We start from the raw sequence: 25,637 nt of genomic DNA, 5'->3' as shown, positions 1-25,637 counted from the left end.
CCACCCTCATCAAGCGGGAGACTCAAGACCGCAGCAGAGACCCAGTGCTTCCTGTTGTTCCAGAAGAAGTCCACCAGCTTCTTCTGTATCTTGGCGACAAACGCAGGGGGAGGGGTCAAAGTGACTAGCCGGTACCACAACATTGCGGCCACCAGCTGGTTTATGACTAGCGCTCGACCCCTGTAGGACAGCACTCGGAGCAGTCCTGTCCAGCGCCCTAGGCGAGCGGCGACCTTGGCCTCCAGCTCCTGCCAGTTCGCCGGCCAGGCTCCCTCGTCGGGGCTAAGGTAGACTCCCAGATAGAGGAGATGGGTCGTGCTCCAGGCAAAAGGCCTGAGCTCCCCCGGCAGGGAGTCCACCCGCCACTGACCCACCAGGAGTCCGGAACATTTCTCCCATTGATCCTGGCGGAGGACGCGGCCGAGTAAATCTCCTGGCACTCACGCATCCTCCGCAGGTCAGCGGGATCCTCTACCGCGAGGAGCACGTCATCGGCGTAAGCCGAGAGGACGACCTCCACGCCCGGCCCTTGCAGAGCCAGTCCCGTCAACCTCGTCCGCAAGAGGCGCAGGAAAGGCTCCACGCAAACGGCGTATAACTGGCCGGACATGGGGCATCCCTGGCGCACCCCTCTCCTAAAGCGAAGGGGCGCCGTCAAGGACCCGTTAACCTTAATCAGACACTCCGCGGCGGCGTACAAAAGTCGGATCCGGGCGACGAAATGCGTCCCGAACCCGAAAGCGCGCAGAGTTCCGAGCAGATAGTCGTGATCCACCCTGTCGAACGCCTTCTCTTGGTCGAGGGATAGGAAGGCGACCGATAGACCAGCCTCCTGGGAACAATGGATGAGGTCCCGGACCAGATGGATGTTATCGTGGATTGTCCGGCCCGGGACCGTGTAGGACTGGTCGGGGTGGATCATGTGGTCCAGCACGGCACCAAGGCGAGCAGACTTCGCCCTGGCGAAGATTTTGTAGTCCGTGCTGAGGAGGGAGACCGGGCGCCAGTTCTTAAGGAGGCGGAGATCGCCCTTCTTAGGCAGCAGGACGATGACTGCCCTGCGCCAAGAGAGGGGCATCTCCCCGGTCGCCAGACTTTCCCCCAGGACCCGCGCATAGTCGCTCCCCAGGACGTCCCAGAACGCCCTGTGGAACTCCACGGTCAGCCCGTCCAGCCCCGGGGATTTTCCCCTCGAGAGCCGGGCGAGGGCACCGGTCAGCTCCGCCAGGCTTAGCGGAGCTTCCAGATTTTCGGCGCCCTCCCGGCTGACCTTCGGCAGGTCCTCCCACAAAACTCTACGCGCTTCCTCGCTGGACGGATCCGGAGAGAACAGAGCCCCGTAATATTCACGGGCCCTGTTGTTGACGTCCTCCGGATCCGAGACGAGAGAGCCGTCGTCGGCCAGCAGCGTCAAGAGCTGCTTACGGACACTCTGCCTTTTTTCCAGCGAGTAGAAGAAGGGGGAGCCGCGGTCCAGATCCCGCAGGAACCGGATCCGCGACCTCACGAACGCGCCTCGGGACCCGACGAGCTGCAGGTCCTTCAGCGCGGCCTTCTTCGCTTCGTACACCGTCCGCAGGGCCGGGTCCTGGACGACTTGACCGAGACGGGCTTCCAGGTCGAGCACCTCTTTTTCTAGGCGCCCGACTCTGGCCGCCCGCCTCTTGGTCGACCCCCTCGCGTACTCTTGACAGAAGACGCGGACGTGAGCTTTGCCCACGTCCCACCATAGCCTCAAGGAGGGGAAGCCCCCCTGCTTCCTTCTCCAGTCGGACCAGAATCGACGGAACGAGTCCTGGAACCGCACGTCCTCCAGCAGCCGGTTGTTAAAGTGCCAGTACGCGGACCCCGTCCTCGCGCGGAGCGAAGCGAGCTCCGCCCACACCAGGTGGTGGTCCGAACACGGCACCGGCCGCATGGAGGCCGCCGGGACGCAGGAAACGTACGCCCGAGACACGTAAAGGCGGTCGACTCTAGACCATCCTACTCCAGGCCTCACCCAAGTAAAGGCGCTGGAGTCGGGGTGGAGATTTCGCCAGACGTCCACCAAGTCGAAGGACCCGACCAGGTCCCTCAACTTCTCCATCGCCGTCATGCACTGCGGGGCACCGGAGCGGTCCCTCGCCTCGAGGGTGCAGTTAAAATCCCCCCCGAGGACAATGCAGTCGCCGACGTCGACGGAGCCAAGAAGAGCGGACACCTCTTCAAAGAAGCGCGTCTGCTGCGGGCCGGGCTGAGGGGCGTACACGTTCACGAGATGGAGCGGCACGTCCCCCAGGCGAACCGTTACGTGCAGCAAGCGGCCTGGCACGGGCTCCTCGACCCCCAAGATCTCCGGCTGAAAATGCGGGCCCAGCAAGATGGCCACCCCACTAGAAATGGCGGTGAGGTGGCTCATGCGGACCTCTCCTTGCCATTCCAGGAGCCACGTGGCTTCGTCTCCCGGAACGGTGTGGGTTTCTTTCAGGAAGCACACCGCATATTTCCCCTCCCGCAGGAGCGAAAAATGGTCAAATCTACGGCGTGCCCCTCTGCCGCCGTTGATGTTGAGGCTGGCTATGGTTATCTTCATGGCAAAAGCATAGTGCAACCTCTACCTTAACCTATTGTGGGGGAGGGAGCGGAGTCTTTTGTTGAACTCCGCTCCCTCCGCAGCCCAGCGAGGAGTCCCTCGAGCTCACGCAGCTCAAGGTGTTGCGCCTTTGTCAAGGGCCCGCCCGCGGCCAAGGTTTTAACGGCGGCGCGGGCGGACCCCTTGATCAGCTCTGGCTCGGACCATTTTTCCAGGGCCAGTCGGGCTTGGTTGCAGTGACCCCGGCTCTGGGCCAAAAAGTCCCGGAGTTCCTTTGCAGGAATGAGGATGGTCTCGGCGGCGGCCACGAGCAGTTCCACCGCCTCGCTGGCGGTGGTCTCTAGGTCTTCACCCGCGTCCCCCACCGAGTTCCCGTCCTCCTCCGGAAGGTGGCCGCAAGCAGCCGGTCCATCGACCGCACAAGGTACGGCAAATGAACCGGCTGCTCCAACCGGCCCTGGCTCTGCCCCGATCCCACCCCCAGGATCGTCGGCAGAGGAGTCCCCACTGGGCTTTTTTAAAAATGGTGCTGGGTCGGGAAATGACAGCGGAAGGGGTTCCCCCTCCGCCCCAGGAACCGGGGAGCAAGGAGAGACCCGGCCATAGGAAATCCCCAGGCTCTCCAAGTGCTCCAGCTCCACAGCAAGAGGCGAGGGTGGGTGTTCCTCCCCCTCCCCGCTGCCACCCCCCGGCCCAGCATCTACAGTGTCATTATAAACATTTGTTTCATTTTCTGCCGGGTCGAGCGACTCCCGGGGGAAGTTGGGTATTGGCTGGGCGGGCTCAGGTTCGGCCTTTTCGGCCCCGCCCGCCTCAGTCCCCGGGACGCCCGGCCCGGCGGCAATGCATTCCTCCGCGATCCCCACGCCCCCCACGACAGGCAGATCTTCCACGCCATCCCCGGGAGGCAGAGGCTGGGCAGCCTCGACTGTCTCACCCTCCCCGGGGACAGACTCCTCTCGCCTACAGCGCAGCTTGGGGGCGCTGGTTGGGGACGCGGGACACGCGGCGGGCACCGACTCCTCCGCGGAGGGATGTTGTTCCCCCTCCGCCTCATCGGAGCCGCACCACCTTTTGGTCCTGGGGTGCGCGGAGGCAGGGAGACCTCCATGTCTGCCGAGGCCTCCCGCTCCGCCCCCCCCTTTTCCTTTTCTTGCCCGCGCCCGGGCCCCTCTGTGGTGTTGTTCAAGGGCTCGGGCACGGGCTCGAGACACCCCGCGCTCGCCGGTGACTGGGTTGGGCCGAGCGCGGTAAACAAATTGTCTGGCGCACCGAGGGGACCCGCCTCTGGATGTTTTGCCTTCTCCCGCGCCTTCCTTCCGATCGGATGCTCTTCCTCCCCCCCGCCGGAGGCCGTAATAGCAAGGGCCCCCGGCGATGCCCGCGCACCTATGGCTCCTGGCACGCGGACGCAACTAGGGGGAGGGGTGGCGGCGGCGCCAGCCTTGGCCGCCTTCGGTGGTTTGGCGGCCTTGGAGGCGGGGCAATTCTTGCGAATGTGCCCCACCTCTCTGCAGGCATGGCACCGCACGCCGTCTGACGTCCAGAAGACGCGGTAGGCAGTCCCCTCGTGCACCACATTAAAGTGCCCTTCCGTCATGTCCTCCCGCGCCAGCCGGACAAAGAGCTGGCGGCGGAAGGAGAACACGTGGCGCAGGCTGTTCTCCCTGAGGCCGAGCGGCATGGGGTTGATCCCCGACCTTACCTCCCCCAGTTGGTGTAGGTGAGGGAGGAGGAGCTCAGCGGAAACAAAGGGCGGGACGTTTGAAATGATGACCCTCTGTGCGGTGGCCTCGAGAGGGTCCACCGGCAGGAACGTCCCGCCCACCGTGAGCCCCTTTTCAAGGGCCAGGGACACCGCCCGCTCCGACCCCAGGAAGAACACGGCCTTCCCAGACATCTTGGAGGCTGCGACAATGGCCGAGGGGCCGACTACCCCAGCCATCGCCCGCAGGCACTCCTCGATGCTCATTGTGGGGTGAGTGTAGCTCTTGACCCCGTGTTTTTTTGTAATTAATCTGAATGGTGGCAGGGCAGCGGGTGGCGCAGGAGGTGCCGTGGAAGCGGTTGCCACCTGCGCATATGTCCTCGCTGGCCCTGCCACCGGCGTGGATGGGGTCGCCATCCCGGGGTCCCTTTAAGGGCTACACCCACCCCAAAGTCACAGGCCTTAATGGTCTTTATTGGCCTCGTATATTAACTGAGCAGAGGAGCCCTTAACGAGGCACCTCTCCCCTAGTTGGCAATTGGGGAGGGGCCTTGCTCCCTCTGCTCAGTTGTCTCAATTGTTTTTTTTTTTTTTAATTGATTTGGGAGGAAAAGGGCTCTCAGAGAGAGAGGGGAGAAACAGAGAGTAACGGAGAAAGAGAGAGGGGGGTGGGAAGGCGGGGGGGGGAACTGCGAGGGCAGGTCTCCCCTCGCAGCTGTGGGTGGGTGCACTCCCCAGATGGCAAAACACAAAAAACACAGTCTTTGGATTGGTCTTCAGGTGGGGGGAGAAGACGTCTTCACCTGGGGCAGCTAGAGCCACCAGGCACACACTCCTAATGATGTTAATAGGGTGATTAAGAAAAATCTTCAGCCTGGTAGCTCCAGCTATCCCAGGCTAGGCAATTGGGGGGGGGGGGTTCAATTGTGGGGGGGGGCCTAGTTGTAAGCAAGGCCCCCACACACACTTCCACACACACACACCCCCCGCGATGTTCCGGCCCTCAGTGGTCTTCTTTCCTCCCCCCACCGATTCAACAAAGTCTTTTTGGGACTGCACCAATACACCCACCTGTTGAATGGTAGAGTCTCCCTCCTTCCACACTGGATGTTTGTTGGTCTTTCCCCCTCTCTCCAACTCTTTGCAGAATGGTAAAATGTTGTTTAAAAGTTTTCTGCTTTTTCCTCCTCTCCCTCTGGGTGAAAGTTGGTGGTGAAGCCCCCTCCTTCCTTCTCTTCCTGGGCTGTTCTCAGGCCTTCCAGGCAGGAGCTAAAGTTGGTAGCTGCTCCTCTCTCAGCAGCTCAGCTCCTCCTGAGCAGGACACGCCTCCACTGCTCCACGATTGGTCCTTGTGCATGAAACTCTTTTTCGAGTTTATCTGCAAAACAAAACACATTAAACCATGCCACCCGACCTGGGTGACACACCAGACATTTACAAAGCCCTTTTTTTCCTTTTTTTGGTTTTTTTGGGGGTTTTTTTTTTGGGGGGGGGTTTTTTTGGGCACTAAAATCACAATTTTTCCCCAGTGCCCCCTATAAAAGGGAAGGGGACACTAAAAACACCGCCAATTAAAACAAATTAAACTTTAAAACGTAAAATCAAATTAAAATTTGGTTGCCGGGCGTGATGATGCACTCCAGTCCCTCCGGTGCCCACCTCTCGCGGAAGGCCGCGAGCGTACCGGTGGACACTGCGTGCTCCATCTCCAAGGATACCCTGGACCGGATGTAAGAGCGGAAGAGAGGCAGGCAGTCAGGTTGAACGACCCCCTCGACCGCCCGCTGCCTGGACCGGCTGATGGCACCCTTGGCCGTGCCCAGGAGCAGTCCTACGAGGAGGCCTTCGGACCTACCCGCTCCCCTCCGCACAGGGTGCCCAAAGATTAGGAGAGCGGGACTGAAGTGCAGCCAGAATTTCAGGAGCTCCTTGTGCATGAATCCCAAAATGTTAGCTTGCAGGTGCAGCAGGTAATCAGGAAGGCGAATGGAATGTTGGCCTTCATTGCGAGAGGGATGGAGTACAAATGCAAGGATGTCCTGCTGCAACTGTACAGGATATTGGTGGGGCCGCACCCGGAGTACTGCGTGCAGTTTTGGTCACCTTACTTAGGGAAGGATATACTAGCCTTGGAGAGGGTACAGAGACGATTCACTCAGCTGATTCCGGAGATGAAGGGGTTACCTTATGATGATAGATTGAGTAGACTGGGTCTTTACTCGTTGGAGTTCAGAAGGATGAGGGGTGATCTTATAGGAACATTTAAAATAATGAAAGGGATAGACAAGATAGAGGCAGAGAGGTTGTTTCCACTGGTCGGGGAGACTAGAACTAGGGGGCACAGCCTCAAAATACGGGTGAGCCAATTTAAAACCGAGTTGAGAAGGAATTTCTTCTCCCAGAGGGTTGTGAATCTGTGGAATTCTCTGCCTCGGGAAGCAGTTGAGGCTAGCTCATTGAATGTATTCAAATCACAAATAGATAGATTTTTAACGAATAAAGGAATTAAGGGTTATGGGGAGTGGGCGGGTAATTGGAGCTGAGTCCACGGCCAGATCAGCCATGATCTTGTGAGTGGCGGAGCAGGCTCGAGGGGCTAGATGGCCTACTCCTGTTCCTAATTCTTATGTTCTTATGTTCTTGTGGTCCAGAAGTTAAAGAAGGGTAACTTTGAAGGTATGAGGCGTGAATTGGCTAGGATAGATTGGCGAACGATACTTAAGGGGTTGATAGTGAATGGGCAATGGCAGACATTTAGAGACCGCATGGATGAACTACAACAATTGTACACCCCTGTCTGCGTAAAAATAAAAAAGGGAAGATGACTCAACCGTGGCTATCTAGGGAAATCAGGGATAGTATTAAAGCCAAGGAAGTGGCATACAAATTGGCCAGAAATAGCAGCGAACCCGGGGACTGGGAGAAATTTAGAATTCAGCAGAGGAGGACAAAGGGTTTGATTAGGGCAGGGAAAATAGAGTACGAGAGGAAGCTTGCAGGGAACATTAAAATGGACTGCAAAAGCTTCTGTAGATATGTAAAGAGAAAAAGGTTAGTAACGACAAACGTAGGTCCCCTGCAGTGAGAATCAGGGGAAGTCATAACTGGGAACAAAGAAATGGCAGACCAATTGAACAAGTACTTTGGTTCGGTATTCACTAAGGAGGACACAAACAACCTTCCGGATATAAAAGGGGTCAGAGAGTCGAGTAAGAAGGAGGAACTGAGGGAAATCCTTATTAGTCGGGAAATTGTGTTGGGGAAATTGATGGGATTGAAGGCCGATAAATCCCCAGGGCCTGATGGACTGTATCCCAGAATACTTAAGGAGGTGGCCTTAGAAATAGCGGATGCATTGACAGTCATTTTCCAACATTTCATAGACTCTGGATCTATGGAGTGGAGGGTAGCCAATGTAACCCCACTTTTTAAAAAAGGAGGGAGAGAGAAAACAGGGAATTATAGACCGGTCAGCCTGACATCGGTAGTGGGTAAAATGATGGAATCAATTATTAAGGATGTCATAGCAGTGCATTTGGAAAGAGGAGGTGACATGATAGGTCCAAGTCAGCATGGATTTGTGAAGGGAAATCATGCTTGACAAATCTTCTGGAATTTTTTGAGGATGTTTCCAAGGGGGAACCAGTTGATGTGGTGTATTTGGACTTTCAGAAGGCTTTCGACAAGGTCCCACACAAGAGATTAATGTGCAAAGTTAAAGCACATGGGATTGGGGATAGTGTGCTGACGTGGATCGAGAACTGATTGACAGACAGGAAGCAAAGAGTAAGAGTAAATGGGGACTTTTCAGAATGGCAGGCAGTGACTAGTGGGGTACCGCAAGGTTCTGTGCTGGGGCCCCAGCTGTTTACATTGTACATTAATGGTTTAGACAAGGGGATTAAATGTAGTATCTCCAAATTTGCGGATGACACTAAGTTAGGTGGCAGTGTGAGCTGCAAGGAGGATGCTATGAGGCTGCAGAGTGACTTGGATAGGTTAGGTGAGTGGGCAAATGCATGGCAGATGAAGTATAATGTGGATAAATGTGAGGTTATCCACTTTGGTGGTAAAAACAGAGAGACAGATTATTATCTGAATGGTGACAGATTAGGAAAAGGGGAGATGCAAAGAGACCTGGGTGTCATGGAACATCAGTCATTGAAGGTTGGCATGCAGGTACAGCAGGCAGTTAAGAAAGCAAATGGCATGTTGGCCTTCATAGCGAGGGGATTTGAGTACAGGGGCAGGGAGGTGTTCCTACAGTTGTACAGGGCCTTGGTGAGGCCACACCTGGAGTATTGTGTACAATTTTGGTCTCCTAACTTGAGGAACGACATTCTTGCTATTGAGGGAGTGCAGCGAAGGTTCACCAGACTGATTCCTGGGATGGCGGGACTGACATATCAAGGAAGACTGGGTCAACTGGGTTTGTATTCACTGGACTTCAGAAGAATGAGAGGGGACCTCATAGAAACATTTAAAATTCTGACAGGTTTAGACAGGTTAGATGCAGGAAGAATGTTCCCAATGTTGAGGAAGTCCACAACCAGGGGTCACAGTCTAAGGATAAGGGGTAAGTCATTTAGGACCGAGATGAGGAGAAACTTCTTCACCCAGAGAGTGGTGATCCTGTGGAATTCTCTATCACAGAAAGTTGTTGAGGCCAATTCACTAAATATATTCAAAACGGAGTTCGATGAAGTCCTTACTACTAGGGGGATCAAGGGATATGGCGAGAAAGCAGGGATGGGGTACTGAAGTTGCATGTTCAGCCATGAACTCATTGAATGGCAGTGCAGGCTCGAAAGGCCGAATGGCCTACTCCTGCACCTATTTTCTATGTTTCTATGTTTCTCGCCGATCCACATATGCTTTAAAATGTTCCTGGCTGTGTCTATATTCACCCAAATGTCCCATTACACCTGCGGGTGCTGCCATTTTAATGTCTAGCTGTTCTCACAGTGTGCTGTATTTTACCTCGGATTTTGTAGCTGTTTCCAAAGACAGAAGCTACCAAAGTCTCTCTTCGGCTGGCTGAATCCTTCACCAACAAAATTTCAGCTTTAAATCATCCGAAAAATCCCATCCTCGTCGCCAAATGTGATATAGTCACAGAGCACAAGCACACACAGCTTCTAACATGGCAGCCAGCTCTGTTGGCAGCCAGCTCTGTTGGAAGCATCGGTACATGCCTGGTTCTGTTCAATTATTAACTCTGTACTTTCAGTACACAATACGTCTACATCCACAGTGTGGAGCTACAAACATTACAAGCTTCCAGACATTACAATTACTGTCTGTGGGACCTTGATGTTTGCTAAAGTCACTGTCAGGAACAAGCCACATCACATAGTAATAACATACTGGGCTCAATTTTTCCTCATTGCCATTTTTGGCGTATTACAAGAGTTATGCCCATTTTTCTTTTGGCCCCGACTACTCAAAAAAAAAACTTGCAAGTTTCCCCATTCTAATTTTTGAAATTGGCACTGCGCAGCCTGTCCTTTAGCTTTAGGGGAACAGCCTCATGTCTGCGCTGAAAAAATGATGCCCCCCTTCGGCGCATTCGCGGGAAAAAAATTAAGTTTTTACATGACTGCTATGAACGCGCATGCACAGTACAGCTCCCGGTCATTTTTAAAGAGCCAGTTGTGTGTGAGAACTTTAATTCTCAGTGGAGAAATCGGAGCTGCAATATACAACGTGGCTGAAGGACCAGGAATGTCTCGCAGGACGAAGTAGAGGCACGAGTTACTGTAATTGAGGTCAGCTGGCATGAGCTGGACACCAACAGAGGTCACATAAAAGTTTCACCAAAAGAAATGAAGAAACGCTGGAACCAACTTGCAGAAGATTACTGTGCAATAGTGACCACCCCTCGGACTGGAGGCCAGTGCAAAACGAAGTGGCAGGACCTTGGTCAAGTAGTTAGTGTAAGTGATATTTTAATTTATTCAATGGAATTGTAATTGTAAATGTAACCACCTGTATGTCCCACCCAGCAGAAGGACACCCTCTCTAAAAAGTTATATTTTCAGCTTTGCAGAGGAAGGTGGCACACAACAAAAGGGAAAGAACTCGAACAGGAGGAGGCCGGACAAATCTGCACCCACTGACACCCTTGGAAGGCAGGGTCGCTGCTTTGATGGGTCCTGCCTGGATAAAAGCAACCACCACTGAACACAAGCTGGGCCCACACTGGAGGGAGAGGGTAAGTCCTGCAATTTCCACAGTCTGACTTTCCTAAATGTTAAATACTGCGCAGGCTAGCCATGTTTCGGTTCATGGGGATGTTTTCGTCAGCTCTGCTTTGGTTGATGCAAATGAGCCTGCTGCCTGCGCTGTGTGAACCTTCTCATGCCACCCTGCCACCTCCTCTGCTGCTAACCATTTATCTGTTCTGTTATATTTTGTAGATCTTGAGGCCAACCCGGACAAGGCTGAAGTTGATGCAGAGGAAGATTCAGGCGCGGATGAGCCTGAAGAGGAGAACATCTTCCAATCCCACCTTCCATGGGGGTGAGGGGGAGGGGCGGGGCAGGGGGAGGGGGAGGATAAAACCCCCACTATTGTACTCACTCTGGAGGAAATGCAAGTGCAGCTCATTGAGGTGAAAGCCCCTTTCCTGAGTATTACAAGTGTTGGGACATTCCATGGTTTCACACAGTCCAGATCTGGGGATTCCAGTGGGGTGCAGCAAGGCACACTCAGGGCCCCACTGTCCGAGGCTGCGGGTCCCAGTGGGATGCAGCGAGCCACACCCAGGATGAGGAAGGGAAGGAGAGCTCGACAGCGCTCTCCTGAGCTGCGGATCTAACAGATGTGGTTCAGATGATGGCAATAAGTGCGGAGAACATTGATCTTCTGCGATCACTCCTGGGCACCATCAGTGGGGTGGGTGATGAGGTATCGGGACTGTCGGGAGAAGTAACAACACTCTCACAGAAATGGGAACACTGTCGGTGAACATGAGGGAGGGAATATCACAGGCAGCTGATACACTGTCGGTGAACATGAGGGAGGGAATGTCATAGGTAGCTGATACACTGTCAGTGAACATGAGGGAGGGAATGTTGTAGGTAGTTGAGACACTATCAGGGCACATGAGGGAGGGAATGTTAGAGTTAGCTGCTGCAATAAGGGAACATGCCCAGACCCCGTGGCCATTGGCAGAATCAACTGCCACTCCCACTCCAATCCCCAGAAAAGCCTCTGAAGAGGCCCAAGCCACATTACCACCTGCCCACGTCCCCCATCAAGAAGTGAGCATTACCTGAGTTGTTCGAAAGAATAAGCTTGGTACCAACCTGAGAAATGCTGCGCCAATGCTTGTGGGCAGGGGCGAATTCACCAAAACCAAGCGCAGCAGGTGGTCTGAGAATGTGGAGGAGAGATGGGTGCAGCCTTTCTTTGCTGCTGTTGTTGTTGTGTTGTTGTTGTTGTTGTTGTTGTTGTTGTTGCTGTTGTAACTGTTCTCACTTTAAAAGTTTTTTGTAACTGAATAAAATTTATAAGTTTAAAAGTTTTTAAGTGATCTTAAAGTTTGTAAGTGATCTTAACTGAAAACTTTAAAGTTTGATACAAGAATATTTATATTAAAATTAAGTTAAGTTAAACTTTTGAATAAAATATATTTTAAATTATAACTGAATCATTTCCATTATTAACACAACTTTTTGAAGTAAAGAAGAATCATTTCCATTATTTGTTCCATTAACACAACACAAAATTACAGAACAGGTTCAAACAGTAAACATGGTCCATGTGGAATAGTTGCCGTTGAGCCTTCAGGCAGCAAAGTGTTCAGGGATGAGCTGCTGGTGCAAGGCTGGAGCAATCGTTAAAGGGGCACGACGGCACGCCCTCCTCCGCTGTCGTGCTCTGGGTTCAGGTAGTTGCATGGCTTCCTCATCCTCGTCCTCCTCCTCCTTTTCATCTGCATCTTCCTCATCATCATCAGCCACTCTCACCTCAGGTGGGCCTCCTACTATCAGCTGCTGCTGCCTCATGATGACTAAGTTATGCAGCATGCAGCACACAACAGTGAACTGACCGACCATCTCAGGGGAATATTGCAAGTAGCCTCTGGAATGCTCCAGGCATCCGAAACGTTGCTTCAAGGTGCCAATGGTACTCTCTATTATGCTGCGCGTTGCAATTTGCAACATGTTGTATTCCTGGTCAGCTTCCATCAAGTTATTCATAAGGGCGTCATGAACCAGGTGGCGAGGCCGTACCTTTTGTCTCCCAGCAGCCAGCTCTGCCCTTCTGGCTGCTGCTGAAACATGGCAGAAATAGTGCTCTCGCTTAAGATGAACGCATCATGGGTGCTCCCAGGGTATCTCGCATCAACTGACATGATGCGATGCATGTAGTCACACACGAGTTGCACATTAATGGAGTTGAAGCCTTTTCTGTTCCTGTACATCTCGGAATCCTCCAAAGGTACTTGCAAGGTGATGTGGGTACAATCAATGCAGCCCTGTACCTTTGGGAAGCCAGCAATCTTGGAGAAGCCCACAGCCCTTTCACACATTGCCTGGGCGTTCATGGGGAACTTTATGTAGTCATTCCCCTAGGCATATAGTGCAGCAGTCACCTGTCGAATGCAGATATGTATTGCATGTTGAGAAATGGCGCACACATCCCCAGTTGTGGCCTGGAATGATACAGATGCATAAAATGCAAGTGCAGCTGTAACCTTTACTTCAACTGACAAGGCAGTCCTCCTGACGCTTCTAGGATGCAGGTCTGCTTTTACTAACTCACAGATCGCAGTTACAACTTCTTTGCGGAAACACAGCCTCCCCGCACAGTCTGCATCACTCAGGGGCAGGTATGAACGCTTGTGTCGATATATCCGATGTGGGTAAGGCCTCCTGCCCATCATCCTACGTGCTCTGAGCTTCCTCACATGATGATTCCCAATTATTCGTCTCCTCCACAGCACCATCATTCAGAAGGCTTGCACGAGGTATGGCATTGTCAATATTGCCCCCATAATTAAATTGTAGCTTTGCAAGAAGCTCAAAGCAGCAGGACAAAGGACTTAAGCCTCCTTTCCTCTCTCTCTCTCTCTCTCTCCCCAAGATCGATGCCTTTGTATGGACCACACCCTGTTCTGTGCATGCACAATATGCTTGCTTAGAATGGGAAGCTAGGCATTCAATGAAGACATTTGGGGCCCCCTCCAGGCGATGCTAACGGGGCGCAAAAGTGTTATTGCCAGGAGGGGTAGGGGGTGATATTGTCTCGCACGATATTGCACGGGACTTAGCGGAGGTGCAAATGCATTAGTGCTGTGCCCCGCTGGTAACACCCCAGGCCTCTGCCCCTCCAGTGATGATGTCATCGCCGTATGTGGCGACCCCTTTGCACCCCGCAGCAGAAATTGGCCAGCGCCCGGTAAGGCCACTGCGAGCAATGCCCGCGTCAGCCTCGCGGGTCGCAAACCGGGCCGGACACCAATCACGGGATGAAACTTAAAGGGGAGGGGCGCTGCGTTGCGCGCCACCATCGTTTTGTTTCACCCGCCCTTACCGGTCGGGGAGTTGTCCGCTTCTTTTGCGGGGTCCGGGCCCCGATTGTGCAGTCCGGTACTCTGTTTCGATGCCGGACTGCGACCACAGCAACCCTTAGCCCTGGTGGCTCAGTGAAGGCCATCAAAGGGCCTGCAGAGCTCGCAGCATCCTTCCCCTTAAACAGACAACCTTGTCTTCGATCACTTGCACAAGGTATCACAGAGTACTCGGACAAGGTATCCACCAGCACTAGGACAAGGTATCTCAGAGCACGAGGACAAGGTATCTCAGAGCATTTGGTCAGAGCCATAGTCAGCAATTTCAGGAGAGAAAATCGAGAGAAGGAAAAAAAGCCAGAATTACAACTAAAAAAGACAAGAGAATCCACAAGAAGAAAAATTGAACCAAGAAGGTCCAGAAGAAGAGGGAGAATGATTTTGAAATGTTGCTAAACAGCTCCAGAAGGGATTAAAGAATTAATTCCACATTTGAGTTATTTACATGTTAATATATTCATGGTACTAATCACAAAGCCTTTCTTACATTGACTCGATGTGGAAAGGTTTAGCCTTTCTTTTCCCTTGTAAACATCCAGTGTCTGCAAGCTGGGTGCTTTAATTTAGAAAAATGCATTACATTGAGCAATCTGTGTTATACCTTCAATAAGACGAATTATATTGGATCAACATTAATAGGAAATGGTTTGGGATTATGTTAGAGTAAGCAGGCTGTGAAAAACTCTGATAATGTGCAGGTATCCTTGTTGCCTAAAAGGTTTCAAAGCCTTAAACACAGCCTTTAAAGTTTGTGATAAATGTCGTTTCATATCTTTCAGCTGAATAATGTTAAAACAGCGGTGAACTGGAGAGGAATTTTAAATTATATTTAATTAAATTCTGTTCTCTTTGATATAGTTCCTTTTTTGTTTTTGTTACACTGTGTTCTTATTATAGTATTCATTCAAACAAATCTCGTAAATTCATTGCAACAAACGGTTAAACTGTTTTTAACAGGCGAACTTTAGCAATCTGCCGCTCATTTACATACAACTCTGCCACATATTTTTATTGATTCTTGAGATGCTGCTGTTGCTGGTGAGGCCAACATTTATTGCCCGACCCTAGGTGCCCAGGGAAGGTAGTGGTGTAACTTCTTAAACCTCTGCCATTCATGTGGTGGAGATTTTTTTTTCTTTTCTAACAGTTTGATACAACTAAGTGGCTTGCTAGACCACTTCAAAGGGGCAGTTACGCGTCAACCACAATGGTTTGGGATTGGAGTCACACATTGGCAAGACCATCAGCAGGCCGGGGCCATTAGAGGAAGCAGCATGCAGCAATGTGCCACTGCAGGGAGCAGTGCGCTGCTGCAGGAGGGCGACGGCTGCGAAGCCAGGTCGATGATTGCAGTGCGAGCAGGCACAGCGGGAGGGGCAAAGGAGCTGCAAGAGTTTGTAGAGGGATGTGATTGGGACCCAGGAGAGGCGTGAGTTTGGGGCCCAGAAGAGGCGAGGGCCCAGAGGCAGCACGGGCCAGCCCACACTGCGATCTGTCTGCTCGCTAGGTCCGTGCAGCAGAGCTGGTCTCCAGTCGTCTTGGGTAATCCTTGCCACTGGACCAAGACCTAGCTCTGTCAAGCCCTTGTGGTGGCTGGTGTGTAACGGCCACCACACATTAAAAAAATCCACACACAGGCATCTTCCACCCTTCAAATATTCGGTCCTCATTGAAACACCTGTGAACTCATCCCTTTTTGGCGTGGAAGCAAGTCATCCTCGCTTCGAGGGACTGCTATGATGATGGATGAGACAGGGTAAGGTCTACAAAAGACATTAGTGAACCATTTGGGTTTTTACGACAATCCAACAGCTTCATGATCACTATTACCGAAGCCAGTTTTTTATTTCCATATTTTGTTTAAATTGAATTAAAATTCTTAAACGGCAATTAGAACTCATGTTCTTCTGGATTATTAGTCAAAGCCTCTGGATTACTAAATCAGTAATGTAACCACTACACTAACATACCCCATTTGTTACTGGTAGTTATTAAGTCTACTGTTAAGTGCCAGTATTGTTCTCAGACCAGTATCTCTCCTGTATAACACAGGATCTGAGTTTCACACAAGGAGCACTAGACAGATGTGTTTAGTCATACGCACAGCTCCACTCCCCAGGCAGCTGGTTTTTACTGTTCTCCTAACATTAAAAGAAAATGTAATTCCAACTTTCATATTTATCCAACTTTCCAACCAACTGCGTTTTATTTGTGGATTCATGCAGAACTGGAGTTATACTGCACTTGGTGCATACCCAGTTAGTGTGAGACTAACTCCTGAAAGGAGAGCTGTAGCACAATTAGATCCCAAGCTGACATTGGTAGATGGTGGTAGTATACTGGTGCTCTAAAAGGCAAAATGTATTTCCCCGGGGATTAAGTTAAATTGGATGTGTGGGGAAAATGATTATAGAGCTTTGATTAAAAAAATAGATAATAGGGAAATGAGAAGACCTTTAGTCACTGCAATTTTAAGTTATGGTTATTTTGGATTAGTAGCGTACAGTTTTGTAAGATCCCTGAAGCTGTTGTTAAGTACCTCCTGTCGAATTTGTACGTGAAAAATTTGAATACAATTCTCTGTAAGGATGACACATCTGGCTCTAAAAAAAATCAAACCAGGCAGCAAATTAATTTATTAGATATTAGATATTGAAGTCCTATCTTATTTTGCATTAACTGCTATTGTTGTGATCCTCTCACATTTATTACCACTCTGTATTCACTGGAGAACTCTTGGTAGGACAGTGTATGCTGGATGCTGTTTATCTTTGTTTGGTTAGAAAGTGTCTTCTGTTTAACACTTGTCTGATTTTGTTAAAGTGCCAGTGTATTGCACTGAGCTGTCACACAGCCATAAATGTTATACTGGGAGATAGCCATGCACTTAGTAACGTCTCAGTGTCATCCTTGCTTTGCTGCTGGTTAGAGACTGTATTTTATATTGCAGCAATGCCACAGTAATAATAAAAAGAAGACAGCACCAGAGCCTCCTGAGGTTCATCTTGAAACTTTGTCCACCAAACACAAACAGTTGACAGCAGCACGCAATGTTGTATGTCACCATCTTTGTTAGCTTGCTGCGGGCTAACTGGACGCTGTGTGTGCTTTGTCTGCAGAATGTGGGACAGGCATTTTACGTACTACATACTGTTAAAAAAGCTTTTCGAGACCTAAACCTACGAGCGTTAATGGTACCCTGGTACCAGTCTGTACAGAATCTTTCAGTCACAGTGAATTACTGCACTTTGAGCATTATGGAGACCAGTGAGTTGTGATGATCTTTTGCAAAAATATCCTATGGCCATCATGTACACTCTGTGCATGTGGATTACTAGAGAGTCTGGGGGGGGGGGGAGGGCTGGGGGGAGGGGGCTGGGTGAGGGGACTGGGGGAGGGTGTTAGGGTGAGGGGGCTGGGGGAGGAGGCTGGGGGGAGGGGGCTGGGGAGGGGCTGGGGAGGGGGCCGGGGGAGAGGCTGGGGCTGGGGGAGGAAGATGGGGGGAAGGGGCTGGGTGAGGGGGCTGGGGGAGGGGGCTGGGGGAGGGGGCTGGGGGGAGGAGGTTGGGGAGTGGGCTGGTGAGGATACTGGAGGAGGGGCTAGGGGGAGGGGGCTGGGTGAGGGAGCTGGGGTAGGAGGTTGGGTGAGGGGATTGGGGAAGGGGGTTTGGGGAGGGGACTGTTGGGAGGGGGCTTAGTGAGAGGGCTGGGAGAGGGGGCTATGGGAAGGAGGCTGGGCGAGGGGGCTGGGTGAGGGGGCTAGGGGAGAGGGCTGGGGGAGGAGGCTGGGTGAGGAGGCTGGGGGGAGGGGGCTGGGGGAGGGGTCTGGGAGGAGGGGCCTGGGTGAGGGTGCTGGGGGGAGGAGGCTGGGTGAGGGAGCTGGGGGAGGGGGCTGGGTGAGGGGGCTGGGGGAGGGGGCTGGGGGAGGGGGCTGGGGGAAGAGGCTGGGGGAAGGGGGCTGTGGAGAGGGGTCTGGGTGAAGGGGCTGGGGGGAGTGGGCTGGGTAAGGGAGTCTGAGGGTTTGGGAATGGGTCTGTGGATCCACCAAAATATTGTTGGGCAAAAACTGGATGACCTTGGAGTTGATTTTCATGTCCTACTGCTAACCAGGTATAAATAGTTAAGATCTGATGCATTTCTCAACAGACTGGTAAAATACTATTCGCACTCAATTCTCCAGCATTATTATTCACGTGGATTTGAGAGGGACCACACCAGTGGTGGAATTGGAAAACTGCTCATTTAAGGTAAAGGGATGAGGCCAATTAAAGGGGGTTGATATTGTTATGTTTTGCCGTATTTTCTAAAATTCCTTCTCTGGGATGGTCAAACAGATTCTTTGATGTTCAGCAGAGAAGCTCTTTCATTAATATCACAGAAAAGAATTATTGGAATTAGATTTACAAAGGAACTGAGTCATGTACAAACTGAACCAATCACACAGCATTGTATTCCTGCCTTCAGCCCATAGTGATGAAGCTTGCAGCATTATATTGGGGTAGGCTTGGTACAAGATTTTGGCTCAGCTGACTGTTAAATTCCTGGGCCTCGGAATCCAATTGGACTCTGCTCTGCTGACACAAGTGTGTAGGAATGGAATCCTATCTGCCCCTAGCCCCAGATTGGAGACCTCATCTCAAGTCCTGAAGACAGAGTTATCTCAATGGGGAGGGCAGGTGCATGATGCCTGCAACGAGCATGGTGGATAGAGGTATACTGATGAATGTGGTGTATTTAGATTTCCAAAAGGCATTCGATAAGGTGCCACAAAAAAGGTTACTGCAGAAGATAGAGGTACGTGGAGTCAGAGGAAATGTATTAGCATGGATCGAGAATTGGCTGGCGAACAGAAAGCAGAGAGTTGGGATAAATGGGTCCTTTTCAGGTTGGAAATCGGTAGTTAGTGGTGTGCCACAGGGATCGGTGCTGGGACCACAACTGTTTATAATATACCTAGATGCCTTGAAAGAGGGGACAGAGTGTAGTGTAACAAAATTTGCAGATGACACAAAGATTAGTGGGAAAGTGGGTTGTGTAGAGGACACAGAGAGGCTGCAAAGAGATTTAGATAGGTTAAGCGAATGGGCTAAGGTTTGGCAGATGGAATACAATGTCGGAAAGTATGAGGTCATCCATCTTGGGAAAAAAAACAGTAAAAGGGAATATTATTTGAATGAGGAGAAATTACAACATGCTGCAGTGCAGAGGGACCTGGGGGTCCTTGTGCATGAATCCCAAAAAGTTAGTTTGCAGGTGCAGCAGGTAATCAGAAAGGTGAATGGAATGTTGGCCTTCATTGCGAGAGGGATGGAGTACAAAAGCAGGGAGGTCCTGCTGCAACTGTATAGGGTATTGGTAAGGCCGCACCTGGAGTACTGCGTGCAGTTTTGGTCACCTTACTTAAGGAAGGATATACTGGCTTTGGAGGGGGTACAGAGACGATTCACTCGGCTGATTCCGGAGATGAGGGGGTTACCTTATGATGATAGATTGAGTAGACTGGGTCTTTACTCGTTGGAGTTCAGAAGGATGAGGGGTGATCTTATAGAAACATTTTAAATAATGAAAGGGATAGACAAGATAGAGGCGGAGAGGTTGTTTCCACTGGTCGGGGAGACTAGAACTAGGGGGCACAGCCTCAAAATACGGGGGAGCCAATTTAGGACCGAGTTGAGAAGGAATTTCTTCTCCCAGAGGGTTGTGAATCTGTGGAATTCTCTGCCCAAGGAAGCAGTTGAGGCTAGCTCATTGAATGTATTCAAGTCACAGATAGATAGATTTTTAACCAATAAGGGAATTAAGGGTTACGGGGAGCGGTCGGGTAAGTGGAGCTGAGTCCACGGCCAGATCAGCCATGATCTTATTGAATGGCGGAGCAGGCTCGAGAGGCTAGATGGCCTACTCCTGTTCCTAATTCTTATGTTCTTATGTTCTAAGAGTGCCCCCCTCCATCAAACCGCTGATGAAGTGTTAGAGCAGCACTGTGCTGTTCCAATAGCAGAGAGGAGACCCTGAGGAAACATCTCCCCTTCTGTTGCTAATGGAGCAAGTGCGCCTCTTCGAGAAGCTAATCTTCTCTGTCCGATTATAGTCACTTTTGCCAATTTTTTTGTCTCATAATACTCCTGTGAAGTGCCTTGGGATGTTTCGCTATGTTAAAGGAGCTATATAAATCCAAGTTATTGGTGTTGTTATTTTGTGAAGCACAGTGGCTCCTAGGAACTCCCAAGTGGCTAGTTACACAGGGCTATTGGTAATGATCTGTAGCATTTGGAATCAGGGAGAGAGAAAGAGAGAGAGAAACAAAGAGTGAGCAAGAGAGGAGAGTGAGAAAGGTAAAAAGTACTAAACAAAACTAATATGGCACCAAGCCTATCTTTCCGAATGCTATATGGCCATTCCTGGCTAAGAGGTCATATGTCGACAATCGGCCTCTGCTCTTGAGAGTCTGAAACTTTCCACACCGTCTGTACTGTTTAGTTTGTTTTTATAAATCTGTAACTGCAAATTCAATTTATAGCCTTGTGAAAAGGTACCTGGTAACTTGAGAGTCTTATCTGGTCTCTTGAATGAAGCTAGTGCGAAGCACCTACAAAGCATTTGGCAGCTCGGAGCTCCTGGAATGAAGTGTTCACGGTTTTAGATTTGGACTGGGTGATAGCTGTCGGTTAGCGATCTGAAAGGAAGCAATATTTCTATTTCTGCTTTCATATTTTGTTTCAGAAAGGAAAACAAGTACGAACCAAACCCCAAGGCACGTAACTTTAAAAAATGACTCCAGGGAATTGCTGTGCTTTCTGAAATTTTGATGCCAGCAGTACTCTCTGGCTTCTTCTGCAGTTAATAAAAAACCAGGCTGATCAGCTTTGCCCTGACTAAAACCATTCAGAATCCCCACCTCCTGCCAATGCAGAAAATGAAGTGTCACTTTCCTCTCCTGTTCCCAATTTCCCCCAATGTAAGGTGCAGAAAAAAGGCAGCACTGCAGCAGAATATGGTGCTTTGGTAGCATAGTAGTTATGTTACTGGACTAGTAATCCAGAGGTGTGAATTCAAATCCAGTCTGTGATTATGAATTTGGTTAATTAAATAAATCTGGAATAAAATGCTAGTATCAGTAATGGTGACCATGAAACTATAAGATTTTCATTTAAGGACACAACTGGTTTGCTAATGTCCCTTGGAGAAGGAAGCCTGGTCTGACCTATATGGTGCTTCAGACCCACAGCAATGTGGTTTGCTCTTAAATGTCCTAGGAAGCCACAGTCAAACTCCTGGAACTCCCTATCTAACAACACTGTGGGAGTACCTTCACTACCTTCAGACTGCAGCAGTTCAAGAAGGTGTCTCACCATCACTTTCTCAAGGGCAATTAGGCAATAAATGCTGACCTTGCGAGTGACACCCATATCCCATGAATAAATATAAAAATCAGAAACCTGATTTTACTGATGGTTTTTCCCTTCCTGTTCTCAGCCTAACAAAGTTTAAATTTCCCAACATTATATGGATTACAGGGATCTGCAAACTATTTATTCTTTGAATGATTTCCATGGAGGTTTTATTTGGTAAGTTTAGCTGTAAAGATTTTCAACTGTGAAACAACTTTATTGAAGTCATTTATGAAAAAAATCTCGTTAGCAAAAATAAATATTTTGAAGAATGTCATACATCTAAAATAGAGCAGCTTGTCAGACATCACCACTCACATTGCACTCAGAGCTCCACAATTTTCAAACAAGATATTTAGTTGAAATCTCATGCAGCAAGCAGCATTTAATCGATCTAATTTGACTCTGGCTGAGAATATATGGGTCGCACTTTCATACGTGTCAAAGTGGACGAAGCTGGAAAAATAATTTTTACAAATAGCCACCTTGGAGAAAAAGTAAAAAATATAATTGAAGTGAAACATCTGAATTCTAGAGGAGACTTTTTCTCCTTTTTCTCTGCTGAGTTAGGGGTTTGGGGAATTGGAATCCAAAAGTGAGAACCCTCATTGATGTAAAGGCTGTTTCACTCTGTAGGGCTTGAAGTCAGGTAATTGACCATTAACTGAGTATGGAAGAAACTATTCTTGGTCCAATTAGCCTGGTTTGTGTATCTTTCTTTTCCGCTGCTCCTGCCATGTGTTATAGAGACCTCACCATCATTGTCGTACAATGTGAATCTATGAATTGCTCTCACAGATAATAGTAAGGATTGTGACTGAGAGAACAGCACATTTCATTCAAACCAAAGCTCTCTACAAAGCATTCCATCTCTTTGAAATCCACTTTTAACCAGTCAGGCTACGCACAGTCACTATGTTCTGTTTTATTTAGCACCAAGTCAGCAAATATACTTAGCAAAGACAGAGGGACAGTGAGAAAACATTGAATGTCACACGAGTGCAGTGAAGCTTGGATATGAGCACGATTACTTGGGCAATGTGGAGAGAACTCCATGGTGTCTGATTACTGTATGGGCCATAGGAGTGATTGATATTATCACTGAATGTTCCTGAATGGTCTCTGTCCATCTCGATGATCACAAATAAAGGACATTTCCTATCTTCATAATATCATATAAGTCACAAAAGCTCATGAGTCATTCCAGATGTCTCACAATATATGAAAAATAACTATTATTGTGTAGTTTCCTATCTATACTAAGACTCTTGTGCCCATAACATTATTTGTAATATTGTAGTCAGCCTCCAACACCGAGAAGGACAAGAGCAGCAGGCGCATGGGAACACTATCACCTCCAAATTCACCTCCAAGTTACACACCATCCTGACTTGGAAATATATCATCATTCCTTGATTGTCACTGGGTCAAAATGCTGGAACTCCCTCCCTAATAGCATTGTGGGAGTACCTTCACCACAAGGACTGCATTGCTTCGAGAAGGAGGCTCGCTACCACCTCGCAAGGGCAATTAGGGATGGGCCATAAATGCTGGCCTTGTCAGCAGCACCCACACCCTGGAACGAATAAAAAAAATGTCAACCATGTGACACCTTGTGCCAATCAGATCCTAAAATTAGTACATGCAAAACATGTGACACCATGGACCAATCAGATTTTGAGAAAAAACATTCCCACCACAATAGAAGTCCTCTGTTGCTCACTCTGTTAATCCTCCACCACAGTATTTTACACTGTTAGTTAATCCTCCGCCACAGTATTTTACACTGTTAGTTAATCCTCCGCCACAGTAATTTACACACTCTGCTCACCCTTTGACCTCTCAACTGCCATTCGGAGTACTCAAACTTTGGCATTGCTCCCTTCTTCCCACCAAGACCATGGCAGATTCTACAAAAAGGATTTTCAAAGGTAGTCATTATTTAGACCCCAAGTGTACATTACATAGAGATCTCTTATTGGCAGTAGTGAATCATGGCTGCTGTTTTATGAGTAGCAGCACACTGCTAGTTGATACTTTGTTCCAGAAAAATTGTAGTATGCAAACCCACTTGGCCCAGATAAGGGGCCTGTTGATTGAATATTCCGCCTCTGTTTAGTACAGAAATATGTCACTTGATTCTTCAATACAATATATTTTTAATGCATTGAAAAAGAGACCTCCATTTACACAGCACCTTTCCTGTTGGTCTGTGGACAAACAAACCAGCCACATTGGTTGTGGGAGAAATGGGTTTTGGTTCGTGGGACACTGGCACCAGTACTGGGGTAAGAGGGAGCTGTTCCATTTGGACAGGCTCCACGTAGACCGTGCTGGGACTAGGGTCCTGGTGAATCAAATAACTAGGGGTAGAGAGGGCTTTAAACTAATTAGTTGGGAGGGGAGGATTCAGGTGAGTGAAAATTAAAAAAGTCAAAGAATAAGGAGAAGGCGATAGGTCAGGGTAGGACATGAGGAAATGAAAACCAGAGCATGCCAGGAAGGGACAGAATATATAAACATAAAGGTTTATCAGAAAGTGGGGTCAAAGCAGGAAAAAATGGTAAAAAAAACAAATTTAAAAGCTCTTTATCTGAATGCATGTGGCATTCGTAACAAAATAGATGAGTTGATGGCACAAATAGATACAAATGGGTATGATCTGATAGCCATTACAGAGCTGTGGTTGTACGGTGACCAGGATTGGGAACTAAATATTCAGGGGTATTTGACAATTCGGAAGGACAGACAGAAAGGAAAAGGAGGTGGGGTAACACTGTAAATATAGGATAAGATTAGTGCGTTAGTGAGAAACGATATTGGCTCAGAAGATCAAGACGTTGAATCAGTTTGGGTGGAGATAAGGAAAAATAAGGGGAAAAAGTCGTTGGTGAGCATAGTCTATAGGCCCCCTAACAGTAACTACACTGTTGGATGGAGTATAAATCAAGAAATAATGGAGGCTTGTAATAAAGGAATGGCAATAATCATGGGCGATTTTAACCTTCATATTGATTGGACAAAGCAAATTGGCCAGGGTAGCCTTGAAGAAGAGTTCATAGAATGTATCCGGGACAGATTCTTTGAACAGTATGATGTGGAACCAACCAGGGAGCAGGCTATCTTAGATCTGGTACTGTGTAATGAGACAAGATTAATAAATGATTTCATAGTAAAGGATCCGCTAGGAATGAGAAACCATAACATGGTTGAATTTCAAATTCAATTAGAGGGTGAGAAAGTTGGTTCTCAAACCAGTATCCCAAGCTTAAATAAAGGAGACTATAAAGGTATGAAGGTAGAGTTGGCTAAAATGGATTGGGAAAATAGATTAAAGTATGGGACGGTTGATGAGCAGTGGCACACATTTAAGGAAATAATTCATAACACGCAACAAAAATATATCCTAATGAGAAGGAAAGACTGTGAGAGAAGGGATAACCATCCGTGGCTAACTAAAGAAATAAGGAATGGTATCAAATTGAAAACCAGGGCATACAATGTGGCCAAGACTATTGGGTGGCCAGAGGATTGGGAAACTTTTAAAAGACAGCAAAGAATGACTAAAAAATGATAAAGGGAGGCAATATAGATTATGAAAGTAAACTAGCACGAAATATAAAAACAGATAGTAAGAGTTTCTACAGGTACATAAAAAGGCAAAGAGTGGCTAAAGTAAATGTTGCTCCCCTAGAGGATGAGACTGGGGAATTAAAAATGGAAAACAGGGAAATAGCAGAGACTTTGAACACATATTTTGTATCGGTCTTCACAGTAGAATACACTAAAACCATCCCAATAGTCGATAAGGGGCTGTAGGGAGGGAGGAACTTAATACAATCACTAATGAAGTAGTACTCGGTAAAATAAAAGGACAAGTCCGCTGGACCTGCTGGCTTGCATCCTAGGGTTTCAAAAGAAGTGGCTGCAGAGAGAGTGGATGCATTGGTTGTAATCTACCAAAATTCCCTGGATTCTGGGGCGGTCCCAGCGGATTGGAAAACCACAAATGTAACGCCCCTATTTAAAAAAGCAGGCAGACAAAAACCAGGAAACTCTAGACCAGTTAGCCTAACAGTTGTGGTTGGGAAAATGCTGGAGTCCTTTATTAAGGAAGCAGTAACAGGACATTTGGAAAAGCATAATTCAATTAAGCACAGTCAGCATGTTTTTGTGAAATGGAAATCATATTTGACAAATCTGTTGGAGTTCTTTGAGGATGTAACGAGCAGGGTCGATAAGGGGAAACCAGTGGATGTGGTGTATTTGGATTTCCAGAAGGCATTCAATAAGGTGCCACATAAAAGGTTACTGCACAAGATAAAAGTTCATGGGGTTGGGGGTAATATATTAGCGTGGCTAGAGGATTAGCTAACTAACAGAAAAC

The sequence above is a fragment of the Pristiophorus japonicus genome, chromosome 5 (genome assembly GCF_044704955.1).
Source record: "Pristiophorus japonicus isolate sPriJap1 chromosome 5, sPriJap1.hap1, whole genome shotgun sequence".
NCBI lineage: Eukaryota > Metazoa > Chordata > Chondrichthyes > Pristiophoridae > Pristiophorus > Pristiophorus japonicus.
The sequence above is the reverse complement of the archived record's forward strand: the minus strand, read 5'-3'. Positions refer to the sequence as shown.